Source organism: Pteronotus mesoamericanus, unplaced genomic scaffold (genome assembly GCF_021234165.1).
Source record: "Pteronotus mesoamericanus isolate MK-2021 breed Mesoamerican mustached bat unplaced genomic scaffold, CSHL_Meso_final contig_1, whole genome shotgun sequence".
NCBI classification, from domain to species: Eukaryota; Metazoa; Chordata; class Mammalia; order Chiroptera; family Mormoopidae; genus Pteronotus; species Pteronotus mesoamericanus.
In genome coordinates this window covers 1,084,494-1,097,677 of record NW_026554998.1, presented here as the reverse complement: position 1 = coordinate 1,097,677, position 13,184 = coordinate 1,084,494, and positions in this window count along the sequence as shown.

Here is a 13,184-nt window from a genome sequence, read left to right as displayed (position 1 = left end):
CTGGAAATAGACACGGGTCTTCATCCGGATCGGTGCGTGCAAGGCCAGCTTGTGGACTGCCCTGGACGGTCTGCAGGGCCAGATGGGGCTGTGTTCATTTAGAAGGCCAGTCCTCCTGGCCTGCCCCCGCCCTGCCCTCCTTTTGGCCTCTGGTCCCCTGAGAGAAGGACTCTCATGGCAGCTGGGTGGTCCTGCTCTGCTCCCGGCTCTGCTCTCACTGTGAGGCCACATTAGCCAGGCGGCGTCCCTTCCTGGGAAGTAGGGATCATAACTCCGACCACAGGGGGTGGGGTGGGGGGTGTGTTAAGAGGCGTGTGGGGCTGAAGAGCCAGAAGCTTCTAGAACCGGCCACTGGGGTCACATTCTGGCCCCACTGCGTCTCTCTACAGTGGCGCTGAGGAGCAGCCGTGTGGTGTCTGTGCCTCAGATGCCTCAGCTGGCGGCGGGCAGTGGCTGGAGTCCCCGGCTCTCCGGCTGCTGGGAGCAGTACAGGGCCCAGCACTTCTGGAGCCCAGTGAGTGTGAATCCAACATGGCGCACAAGTGCTTGGCACAGCGCTCGGCTCAGGCTTGGGACTTGCCTCCTCCAGCTCCCCCTCAGCCCCTCCCTTCCGCCCATCACACCGTCTGTGGCCCAGCCGCCCAGAGAGCCTCACATATGCCCAGGGAGGGCTTGGAGGTGAGGAGATTGCTCTCCCAGGAAACCCGGGCAGTCCCGGGGCCGCCAGTGGCCAAGGTGTCCAGTCCTTCCTAGAGCAGCTGACAATGCTTTCTGCTGTTCCTGGAGGTCGGGCACGAAGTCAAAGCAGCATGTGCTCCTGGAGACTGTCCCTACGGGGCTGGCAGCCATCAGCTGCTCCGCCTGCTCTGATCCGTGACCGGCTGGGCTCCCGCCGCCTTTCTCTCACAGCCGCGGCGCCAGGCCCGTGCCCCCTGGCAGTCCTGTCACACGGAAGCCAGGGTCAGAGAAGGGCAGAGTCCGCAAAGCCCTGGGAGACCAGCCAGCGCGCCCCTGTCTAGTCTCAGGTGGCGCAGTGGCTTGCCCAGGTTTACACAGTGACGAGAGGTGTAGCCATGTCTGCAGCCCAGTTCTTCCAGCTCTTATCAGATAGTTTAAAAAAAAAGATCAAAAGAAGTTTTGAGATGTGCTAGGAAGGGACTAGGGGTGCTGGCCCTTGAGACAGAGAGGACAGGGAACCCTCGCTAAGACTGGCCCGAGAAAGGCTCTGCAAACGGTGATCGGGCAGGGGACGGCCCATGCAAAGGCCTGAGGGTGGCGGGGGGCCCAGCCTGCCTCTTCGAGGCCCGTGTGACCAGAGCAAAGTGAGCGAGGAGCGGCGCAGCCCATGCACACCGACCTCTGCTGGGCTTGCGTGTCAGTCTAAGGAAGGAAGTGACACAGCGAAGTTCTAGAAGACTACTCTGATCTGAGTGGACCGTTCTGCAAATGAGACATGCAAATGGCCCCGAGCACACGAAAAGATGGTCACATTCCTTAGCCTCAGGGGAGTGCAGATGCGCCATGGCGCAATGGGACCACTTCACGCCCACCAGCCTGGCTGGAAGCAGATGACAGGGCCTCCAGGGCCTCACGCACTGCCGGTGGGAGTACGACGAGGTGCGGCTGCAGTGGGAGGCAGCCTGGCGGTTTCTCAGAAGGGTAAACAGAGTCCCCATATGACCCAGTAATTCCACTCCTAGGTGGGTTCCCCAAAGCCCGGAATACGCATCCTCACAAAAACCTGTACAGCAATGGTCACAGCAGCACTATGCTCCGTAGCCAGAAGAGTAGAAACGCCACATGTCCATCAACTGATGAAGGAATATTATTTTGACCATAAAAAGGAATGAAGTACTGCACATGCTACAACATGGGTGAGCCTTGAAAACATCATGCTGAGTGAAATAAGTCAGAAACAAAGGCCACATAGTGTGTGATTCCATTGATGTGGAATGTCCAGAATAGGCACATCTATAGGGACAGAAAGTAGATTAGTGGTTGCCTAGCCTCGCCTGGGTGTAAGGGGTGGATAGGCAGGGGCAATCAGAGTGTAAAGCTTCTTCTTGGGGAGATGAAAATGTTCTGGGATTAGGGGCGATGGCTGCACAGCTCTAAGAGCACTTGCTTCTACACTTCAAATGGGTGAATTTTATGGCATGTGAACTCTATCTCTGTAAAGCTTTTACGGTTTCTCAAAAAGAGACCGCCATGGTCGCTGGTGGAGGCAGAGAGGCAGCATGGAGGCCAGGGGCAATCACAGGCTCCCAGGCCCGGCCCCTGGGGGCCCCGAGCAGGTTGCCGTGGCTGCCTTGCACGCGCCGAACCCCCCTCAGGCACCCCCTTCTCTTCCAACCCAGGGGTTCGCAGCCTCGGCACTGCTGACATTTTGGACAGGTCAGTTCTTTGTTGTGGGGGGCCTGTCCTGTACGTTGGTGGGATGCATAGCAGCATCTCTGGACTCGACCCACTAGATGTTGTCACCCCGCCCCCCCATCCCAGCTGTGACAATCAAAACTACCTCCTGACATTGGTAAATGTCCTCTGGGGAGAAAACTGTCCACCATTGAGAACCACTGTTCTAACTGCTCTTGCTCACCTGCTGAATTCCTGCTGATCCTTCCTGAACCATTTCTGATATCAGCCCTTCTGGGGAACCTTCAAGCTTGAAACTCTGAAGTCCCAGTTTCCTAAACAGCCCCCCCTTCAAAGCCCTGAGTACCTTGTTTACACCCCACTTTCTCCCACCCCTCTGTAGAGGTGGCGCCTGTGAACCCATGTGTCCCCTGCATCCAGCACGGAGCCTGGCACTTTGGAGGTCACTGCTGAGCCCCTTGTCCACCTGCAGAGATGCACCGTCCCCCCAGGGTTCCTGCGACAGGCGCCTGGATGCCAGCTCCCTGAGTCTCTGACCCCCTGACTCGGGTTAGAGCAGTGCAGGCTCTGGATTTAATGGCCTGGGACCCAGTCGTGTGCGACAGGCACCGGGCCGGACGAGCGGCTAAGCGTGTTCGACTCTTGGTTTCTGATCTGTAAGATGGGGTGTTGATAGCATCTACCTCATAGGCTTATCGCGAGCATAGGAAGAACACAGCGGATGTCAGACACAGATAATTTCCTGTTCCTTTTCCTCCCAAAGGGCCAGCCAGGCCTCAACGCAGAGGTGGTCCTACCATCGACAAGTGCCCATGTGCCAGCCCTGTCTTGAGTGCTGGCCAGGAGGAGGTGGGAGTGGTTATCTTGTCACTAGAAGCCAGACAGTTCAATGATTAAATTGTATAATTAAACAACTTAATCCGCTAATGACTAAAGTGTATGCTGACTGCATAGAATCTGCAAAGTTTGGAAATTATAATCAAGGAACAAATATCCCATAATGCTGCCACCCACTGGCAAACATTGTCCGCACTCTTTGGCTCATTTCCTTCCAGTCTTTTTTCAAAAGCGCTTGCCACAAATTTGTGACCATTCCATATACATGCATATGCATAAACATGGCTCCATTCATTAAAAACTCCATTTTTAGCAGCAACATGGTGTCTCATAACTTAATTGATCACTTGTGTTGGACATGTAGGCGCTCTCTGATTGTTGATGAATATGTTTGCATTTGAAAGAGCTTTTGTTCATATTCCCATCATGTGGTTTGGATGCCCACATATTTTAAAACACTTTTTGGCAAAGAAACCTCTCTAGCCTGACTGAGCGCCATTTTCCCACCAGCAGGGAGTTCTCCCTAGGACCGAGCTAAATCCTTGGGATTGGGTCTTAATCCTTTTTCCCTTCGCTGGGGCACTGGTGCAGATGGCCCACAGCTGGCTTTGTTTTCCCCTCAGATACCTCCTCTGGGAGGGTCGGCTGAGTCAGTCATGCGCGAGGGATGGAGAACAGAAAGTGTCCGTGAAGCCAGGAGACGCCGCTGAGGCCAAGGTTAATGGAGGCTTAACCCAGGGGAAGTGGCTGAGGAAGGAAGGGGTGCAGGTGGGACGGGTGTCAGCCTCATCTCTGCCTCCCGTGCAGTGTTGACAGTGACCTCCCTTCCTCTCGGGCCTTTTGAGCAATTGCTTGGCAGAGGCACCCCAACCCCACTGCCGGCCTCCAGACTCGCTTTCCCCACTGGTTCTGCAACAGCTCTTCCTATTTACATGTGGGACAGGAAACCCAGGCAGATCGGCCTGGTGCTAGGGCACCTTTTGTAGTCATGCCTGGGGCCGGCGCGGTGCTGCGGGCAGCAGTCTGGAGCCAGGCAGGCCTGGGGCCAGTGCCCGCATGGGCACTCCCTGCCACGGCAGTCCTGTGGAGACCTCGGACCCCTGCGAGCCTTGTTGCCCCCGTCCGGAGAGCGGGGCCCTGTGGTGCCACCCCCGGCCCGGGGCTGGTGAGATGACCTTAGCCGCTGCCATACACACTGCACGGCAGGCCGCACAGGGCAGCTGTCAGGGACCTGCTATTTTCTCATTCCGCTGAGTTCTCGTCCTATCTCAGGATCAGAGAGGACAATAAATGTATCTATCTAATTGCCTTTCATAACTTACAGGGAAGTCATTAGCGGGCAGGAGTTTATAACTTCCTATTGCAAGCGGGAGACTGAGGTTCTGAGATAAAACCAAGAACCTCTATGGGACAAAGCGTGTCATCTCACGTCACCTCACAGATTTCATGTCCTAGAGAACCATCAGGATGGGTTGGTGGGCGGTGGGGGAGAGGGGCCCCTGCCCTGCCCCCATCTCCTGGGCCCTGCTCTACGCCCGGTTGGGTCACTAACCATCTCTAGTAAAGGAGACCAGAGAGGACCTGGTGATGACAGGCGAGTCCCAGGGAGGCAAAGGGTACAGCGCCCTGGACTCTGGGTCCCCAAGTTAGGGTATGGCAGCGGCCTCGGGGAAGACATCGCAGGTGCACCGCAGGTGCACCGCAGTGAGCTGGTACCTTCCTGCCCCCTCTCCTTAGCCTCACACCACCTCAAAGCAGGTATTAGCATAACCCTTGGGGGTGGGGGAGGAAACTGAGGCTCCTTTGCTGAAGGTCAGCTGGATTGTTTAAGCAGGGAACCGGGATTCTAGCCGAGGCCACTTGCCTGGCTCATCCCAGAGGTGAATTTCTCTCCAGGCGCCCTGAAGGGCGACTCCCGCCGGGAGCGCTGCCTGTCCTGGCTCCGAGCATGGGGCAGCAGCCCTGGTGGACCAAGCCCCCTCCTCGCCGCCCCCGCGCCCGGCCCCTTGCTGGCTTCCCTTAAGCAGAAAGTCGCTTCATGCTCCAATGCTTCTACCCAGTCCCGGCGTTTCGGCGCAAGTGGACTTTGCAAGTCCAGCCCCACGTGGGCAGAGGGGACACGCATCTGACCCTGCGCAGACCGGGGCTGCATCCCGTGCTCGCGGCATCCCCATGGCGAGGGGTGTGAGCCCGAGGGTCACAGAGAAGAAACTGGGGCTCTCGGGATGAGGGACCAGCCCAAGGTCACACACAGCCAAAGAGCAGCAGAGCCGGCGCTTGAACGCGGGGTTGGGGACCGGACGGAGATGGGGAAACGCGAGCAGGCGCAGCCGGGACCCCACCCAATCCCGGGCCCCTGGGGGAGGCGGCGGCTGAGTTACCTGGGGCTGCCGCCGCCGCCGCCGCCGAGTGTGGTGGTTCCGGCTCGCCTTGGTCCAGTGCCCGTGCGCCAGCTCCGCTGGGCTCCCAGCAGGGATGCAGAGGACAGCCCATGCCCCAAGCCCCAGCCTCGCACTCACTTCCTGGTCTCCGCCCCCAGCGCGCGCCTCCTCGCGCTCCACCGCCTGCCTCTCCTTTCTCTCCAATCTCCCTCTCTCCCTGTTCTCGCCCCCAGCCGCTGCGGGCGCAGCGCTGGCGCACCCCCTGCTCGCCTCCCTGTCCGCGCGCGGTGTCCCTCTCCCACACTCCCACCGCTCTCTTCTGCTTTCCCCCGGACCTTCTTTCGCTCCCCCTCTGGCTCGGACTCTCCCCCTTCCTCCTCCTTTCTGTCACATTGCCCCCTGCTGCTCTCTCACTTTCCCCCCAGGCTCCTGCCAGCTCCTCTCACAGCCAGGCCTGGAACCCAGCACCCAGCTGTGAGGTAATTGGCTGAGTGGAAGGGGACTGCCAGCGGTGGCCCAGCACCCACCTCCACCCACAGCTGGCGGGTCTGCCCTGGGCGGGACGGCTGGATGGAGGGATCGGGTGGCACCGCTCACCTTGGGTGCCCAGCCCTCAGCCACCCGGAATTGGCCTAGAAGAGAAAGAGCGAACCAGTTTCCAGGGAAAACTTTTGATCATTCTGGAGTCCATGGAACTTCAGAAAATAGAGCAGACTTGTCCTCGTGGAAGGAAGGGATGGAGGAGGCGGGCAGGGAAGAGGGTCTTGGGAAAGGGGCTTTTTGGGAAGGGGGAATAGCACCCATCTTCCAGATGAGAACATGGAGGCTCAGATGGGAAAACCTAACGTAGCTCTTAAGTACCAAGATGTGAAGGCTGCTGTGTGACCCCCACGGGCCTCGGGGCAGGGGCCTGCTGGGCGGGCTGGACGGGCTGGGCAGGCTGGGCAGGCGCTGTGTGAAGCCTGGGGCTGCCCGCCCAGTGGCCAGGCGGAGGGGCTGCCCCCTAGCTGCTGGTGCAGGGGCGGTTCTGGAGAAGCTTAGCAAAGGTGAGTGAGGGGGGCAGGTCCCGCTGACTGGGAAATGCAGACATGTGCTCGCAGCAGTTGATGTACCCCCCTAAGCCATCCTGTCTCCATGGACCCAGGCTTGTGCTATGTACTGAGGCACGGGGACTAAGGTCGCAGTTCCCAGGAGCTCAGAGGTCGCAGCCTGTAGGTGAGGCCGTTGCAGTCGGCGTACCCAAGTCCCCAGCACCTTGGCATGACATCACAAGCCTCCAAGCTGGTCTCCCAGACTCTGCTCTTGCTGGCCTGCAATTCACCGAGCAATGTCCCCTGCTGAAAGCCGTCCCCTGACTTCCTGTCCTAGTTAGAAAAAAATCAGGATACTCCGGACCACCATCAGCATGGCTAGCCATGCTCACCTCTCCAATCTCCTTCATCACTCCTGCCTCCCTCCGTGTGCCTCCACTGTGCTGGCTTCCACCCTGGGTCCCCACTCCCCCGCCCCCCACAGGCAGTCGGCACTGGCTGTCCCCTGCTGGGAACGCCCCTCCCCCACCGCTTCCCACAGGTGCTCCACCGCCGGTGCCAGCAAGGCCGATCTTCTTACTAAAGGCCTCCTTTGCTACAGTGTGTTTCATATCACCCGTTTTTATTGTAATGAAAACACTTACCACTATCTAAAATTATCTTGTTTGTATGCTTGTTGTCCATCCTGCTGCACCAGAATGTAACCGCAGAAAGAGAAGGCACCTTGTTTGTATGATTCCTGTGTCTCCCTCGAGCCTGGAACAGCACCTGGCACATGGTACTAAACGCCCGGTCAATGTGGGTGGAATGAGTGACTGAAAGGTGCTGTAATGAAGAGGGTTAGAAGAAGGAAAAGTTGACCGTGCCAGGGAAAAGGGCTTCCTCAGACAGGAGCGATTTTAGAGCCAGATCTTAAAAGGAGAAGCCACATTTCACCAGGTGGAGAGAAGAGAAGGGCCGGGAGGCAGCGAAGCGGCTCGGAGGCGGCGCAGAGCGTGAACCGGCCGGGCCCTCGGGACGCAGGCCGGCAGCGGCCTGGCGGGACGCCGCCGAGGGGGCGGGCGTAAGGATGTGACGGGGTGGGAGTTTGGGCGTATGAGCAAGGGGGTTTCGGGCAGGTTTCCAGGCTGGGTGTCAGGAAAGGCTACGAGGTGGACGCTGGACGAGGGAGAAGCCCGCGGTGACCTTTGTCCCTGTGAAGGGCGTTCTGGGCGGAGGGGGCAGATGAGGCAGCAGCCCTGGGAACAATGGCAGGGCTAGAAGGCGACACTGGGGCTCTGTAAAGAGTGGGGTTTTTAAAGTATTGTATAGGAAAACGGACTCCGCGTGCGTGGGGTTGCTGTTCTCTCCTGTTCAGTGCCTCCTCCCAGAGGGACGAGGATGTGTCTGTGACCTGCAGGGCCACTGACGCGTGGGCGGAGGTGCCTTGTGTCCCATCTGTGAAGAGGCTCTGGATCAGCCAGTGTTTGCCGTGTCCCCTTCCTTTCCGTTAGGAGCCTGGCTCTGTTCAGACAATGTCCCAGGCAGCTGCTCCGTCACTTTGGGTCCCAGGGTAAAGCCCTCCCAGAACCCCTGCCAGCCCCCGGGGGACATGTCCTATGAGTGAAACAGAGATTTGTTGTAAGCTATGTGGATTCCTGGAGTCATTTGATGTCGGATCATTGTGATCCCAAGCTTTTCCTTGCTGAGTCAGGGGTTCACTCAAGCTGGTACCGACACTCGCTAGCTGTGGCAGATTTTCAAAGGTGTCCACACAATTTGGCTCAAGCTCTTTTGCGATGTGATGGCACCTGCCAGCAGGAGTGGAGCCTGTGGCCCATGCGGCTTCTTTGACTGAGAGAGCCTGGTGGAAGGGACGCTGAGCCACTTCTGAGGTTAGGCCTTAAGGGCCGTGGCACTTCAGCTTCCACTCTCTTGGCGTAATGCTCCGAGACCAGCAGGCTGTGACGATGGCTGGGATGAGGGACCCCGTGGAGAAAGACGACCACTGTCCCACCTGTCCCAGCCACATGAGTGAGCGCAGGCTAAACCGGCAGCAGAAGCACCCAGGCAACCGACAGAATTGACAGAAATGATACATCCTTGCTGTTCTAAGCCAGTAAAGTTGGATGGTGTTTCGCTACAAAGCAACGAATAACTAGATAAGGGGCCTTAGGAGGAATCGGGTCACAGCTCCGAGTCCGTTTCCTTGACCAAGAAATGGGCATCAGAGTGATGTCTGCCCCAGAGAGTTTGGATGGGACTCAAAAAAAAAGGGGGGGGAGGGATATTAAACTCACTTATTCCCTCAACGCTGTTTACTGTACCTACTACATGTCGGTCACAGTGATGAGCAAGACAGGATCAGACATGCGGGAGGGGCAAGAAAGGCGGTCAACAAGCCAGAGAGTGTCAGCGGAAGAGAACTGCTGCGACAACAGCAAGCAGAGCCGTGAGCCGAGGGCGACCGGGCCGCACTTGAAGACAGTGGGGGAGGGTTTCCTGGGCACGTGGCCTGAGCTGCGCCAGGCATATGAAGAGAGTGGGAGCAGCAGCCCACGGAGAAGGAGCAGCCCGTGCAGATGCCCCAAGATAGGGACAAGCTTGGCCTCGGCGAGGAACAGGAGAAGGTCCCTGTGGCTGAGTGTATGGGGGCGAGGACAATGGTTGGTGCTGGTGCAAGGCCACGGGGGGGCACGTGGGTTTCATCCGAAATGGAGTGGAGCTGCCGGGGGGTTTTAGTCGGGAAGCGGTCTCCTCCATCCTCCGTGGGGTGCGTTGCCGCCGGAGGCAGGTCATGGTCGGTCACCCAGCAGACTGGGATGGCATTGGTGGCCCATTTCCCGCTCTGAACGATTCCAGTTCCTTCCTAGATCTGAAAACTACTAAGCGCTTTGATCGTGAACGAAGCCTTCATTACTAATAGGCTCCCCACCTTGCAAGAGAGCTTTAGGGTCTGATGGCCTCAGATTCCTCCTTGCTCTTAGTGTGTGGTAAGAGCTCTTTGAAAGGAAGCCAGAAGAAGCTTTTCATTCTAAGGAAACCCAAACCATTTTTTGACCAAAACAGAAAAAAAAAAAAAATAGTGCTTTCTTTGGATAAGTAACGTTGGCCAAGTGTGACAGTTTATGATTGGAAAAAAAGAAAAAACCAACAAGATTGCAACAATTTAGATAATGATATGGGATAGTGATAGCATTTACTGGCGTAGTGTGTGGAAAATTCCAACAAACCCCACAGTTTTTAATTAATCATTGGTTATTTCTTGTCTTTGCCTAGGTTCTGGGGTGGTTCTGGGTTTGTGGTGGGGCACGTGAGAAGTGGCCGGGGTGTGTAGTGTGCAGAATTTCCTGGTTGTCATGTGCTCTGCGTTTTCAGAGAGGTTTTCAGACGTGCTGGGGGGGCAAGAAAGGTGGTAAATAAGCCAGAGAGTGTCAGCTGAAGAGAACTGCTGTGACAACAGCAAGCGGAGCCGTGAGCCGAGGGCGACCGGGCCGGGCTGCACTTGAAGACAGTGGGGGAAGGGTTTTGGGAAGGCTCGGGGGCGAGCCTCCCCCGACTGTTGCAGCGGCTCTGGCTCCCGTCGGGCTGCTCCCCAGGGCCTGGACTTGGCTGTTCCCGCCGTGTCTCCAAGGTGACATGATGCCCAGTTCTGGTTCCCCAGGGAGGAAGGGACACAAGTTACTGAACACCTACCATCTTCTGAGTACTGTGCTGGGTTCTTTGTGTACATGGTCTCAAATCATTCTCACCCGGCCCTGTGAGGTAACCACTGTTACTTCCCTACAGATGAGGAAACCGAGGCCCAGAAAGTCAGAATTTTCTCCAAGGTCCCACAGCTACCTGGGGGATTCATGTGACCAGCTCCAGCCCCTGCTTTTTAGCACTGCGCTCTCCTGGCCCCTCCACTGGCAAAAATGGACAGCTCTACTGGGACCCTGGCTCAGGAATGATGCGTTCAGCCCAGGCCCCAGGCCAGGCTGTGGGCTTTGGACTTGTTAGCCTACTTAAGGGCATGAGCCAGTTCCTTTAAAGAAACCTTTTTCCCTCTGTGCACACACCCGATTGGTTCTGCTTCTGTGGAGAAGGCCAGTACACAGAATAGGAAGTATGGGCACCTCCTAAAAAGCAAACTTTGGAGACATGATTTAGAGCAGCCGGAGGACGCACTGACTGACACATGCAGCCCAGACCAGCACTCAAGAACGTCACCGGGAGCCCAGAATAAAGGAAAAGCCAAGTCCAGAAATCACGCTGGGCTGGCCCCCTAGAAGCCTGGCTGGGTCATTAACTGGAGGCTAGGAGTTTGGACGAGAGTCAGGAGGTGAGTCTAGGACCCAGAAAAAGACTCCAACAGCTGGGCATGGCCGAGAGAACCGCTGCTGTCTGCCACAGTGACTCCCAACCCCCTTGCCGCAGAGGCTGGGAAGCCAGGCACTTGCTTTCTTAACCTCCCTGACAGATGGAATCGTCATGTGACCCAGTTTGGCCAATGAGACGATGGGGAAGTGTTTTGGGTGTGTGGGAAATTTCCCTCCGATAATAGGTAGAGGGACGTGGCTAGGTGCTCCCTGCTGCCTGGCCTGCTTGTTCCACGGCTTTCTTCTTTTGATTCTGCAGCCGAGGCAGCCGTGTTGTGCCTACGAGGGAAACACCATGGGAACTGCAAAGAAACGCAGCAGCCAGATGTTGCAGGGCTGCTGGAAAGCCCTGGGCATACTTACGTCCCAACCTTGCTGCTTGTGAGATAATGAAACGCCCGTTGTGAGTCAGGGCTTCTGTGATGAACAGCTGAACACATCTTGCTTCAAGAAGGAGAAGCACAAATGTGCAGACAATAGGATCCCCTGTCCCCAGTTTGCTGCCTGTGGAGAGTCTAGAGACCTGATTTCCTCTGTTGGGACATCCTTCCTTCGTAGTGTCCACCTGCTCTCCTGCCAAGCTTCGATCGTACACTCTCTGGAAGCTCAACTCTGAGCTCCTGGACTGGGTGACATGTCCCTGTTCAGAGCTTTCTTAGACTAGTGCACATTCACTTGTATACACATTGTCACCTAGTCTTGTGATGACTTCTTCCCACAAGATGAAAGTGCTCTGTGGGCAAAGAGAAAGGGGGCAGAAAGGGAAACCTCAGCAGGTTTCCACTTACGTCTCATTTCCGCAGGCCTACCACATGGCCACCTCTAGCTAGGAAGGAGGCTTGCCGAGTGACAGTGTCACCCTTCCCGCCTCCATAGTGGAAGGCAGGCAAAGGAGAAGAGGGCTGGGAATAGAAGTGTTGGGCTGGCCAGTAAGTAGCATTGACCACAAACGACAAGATATTCTATTAGGCTCTTAAAATTTTTAACTGTATCATTTTTATTTTTTTCTAAATAAAATATTTTTTACTGATTCTGAAAGTAATAAAGCTTGCCCTGACCAGCGTGGCTCAGTGGCTTGGATATCATCCTGCAAAGCGCAAGGTCGCCAGTTCGATTCCCAGTCAGGGTCCGTCCCTAGTTGGGGCATGTGCGAGAGGCAATTGATCACTGTTTCTCTTGCACATTGATGTTTCTTTCCCTCTTTCTCCCTCCCCTTCCCTGCTCTCTGAAAATAAATAAAATCTCTAAAAAAATAAATAAAAGTTATAAAGCTTATTGTAAAAATTCGAACTATATGGAGTAAGTTATCTGAAATTTTATTTCTCCAGAGATACACTTATGAATAATTTGATCTGTATTTCATTCAATGCATAAAAATATTTTAGGCATTTATTTGTAAAAAGGGGATTATATCACACATACTATTCTGCTGACTTTTTTTTTTTTTTTAAGAAAAAGACGTAAGAGCAGCGATGGACATTTCCCTATATTTATACAGATGGAGATCTAACTTAACCCTCTGAACAGCGGCATTGTTTCTGTATTTGTTATACAGAACAACTCAGTGGCTGAAACCAGCACACATTTGTTATCTCGCCATTTCTGTGAGCCGGGAGTCCAAGCAGAGCTTCGCCGGGTCCTCCGCTCCAGGTTCCCTGCAGGACTGCAGTCCAGAGGTGGCCAGGGCTGGTTTCCCTTCTGAAGCCTCAACAAGGAAGGACCGCTTCCAAGTTCGCTCAGTCCTTGACAGGATTCGGTTGCCTTTTGGCCTGAGGGTTCCTCGGTGACTGTTGGCGAGAAGCCAACCTGAAATCCTTTCCCTGGCGATCCTCCCTGACAGGGCAACTTGCTTCATCTAAGCCAGCGAGGCAGAGACTCTGCCAGCAACGTTTGTAAATCAGAAACTTTTGTAATCCGGAAACTTTTGTAATCTCATCAAAAAGTGGTAGCCACTCAACACTGAGGTTAGAAGCAAGTTATAGGTTCCACCCACGCCTGAGGGGAGGCCCACACGGTGCAGGGAACGCCAGGAGCCAGCGATCCGGGCTGCTCTCTGACACGGCCTCCCACTTACGCGCTGTCCTTCTGCGGATGAATACCTGGGTTATTTCTAGTTTCTCTCCAATATGAGTAGTGTCATCATCCTTGGACTTGTATCTTCCTGAACCGGTCCAGGGGCAAATAGATTCACGGATTGGTGTTCTCCGGAAGCCTGACCAAAC